Source organism: Pistacia vera, unplaced genomic scaffold (genome assembly GCF_008641045.1).
Source record: "Pistacia vera cultivar Batoury unplaced genomic scaffold, PisVer_v2 Contig535, whole genome shotgun sequence".
Taxonomy (NCBI): Eukaryota; Viridiplantae; Streptophyta; class Magnoliopsida; order Sapindales; family Anacardiaceae; genus Pistacia; species Pistacia vera.
Genome location: NW_022196374.1, coordinates 134616 through 135146, shown reverse-complemented (window position 1 = coordinate 135146; position 531 = coordinate 134616).

Here is a 531-nt window from a genome sequence, read left to right as displayed (position 1 = left end):
ATTGGTTCATCAGATTAATATATTAGAATAAAAATCATAATCATTTTGCTACCTATTTGAGTGAGGAGTATTCTTGAACATTTTAAAAACTTGCATATTCTTTTGGATTCAAACCTCCCATCATGGATAGAGGCCAATGGATCTCTTAATTTGGGCTGGCCATGACACTTTTCGCCCCTTCTATTAATGGTGTGGAGGTTAATGCAGGAAACTTATATTAATTATTAGAGGATAAATTGAAATTTAATGGGGCACTTCTATTGTGTTGTGTTATGACTAGAGATGATAGGAAATGGAGAATTTTTCTTCTAGGGGAAATTGTTTTATTTTTTATTAAGTAATATTACGCATTAAAGAATTTATACAAAGTTTTTGACATAAAATGATATGACAAAACATAATTAGATAATTAATATAAAAAAAAAATCATTCAATGGATACACATAAAATGATGGTGAATAATGTGGCAATATGAGTGATATCATGTCACTTATATATAAGGCCTTGTATAATCTGCCCATATGTAATGTA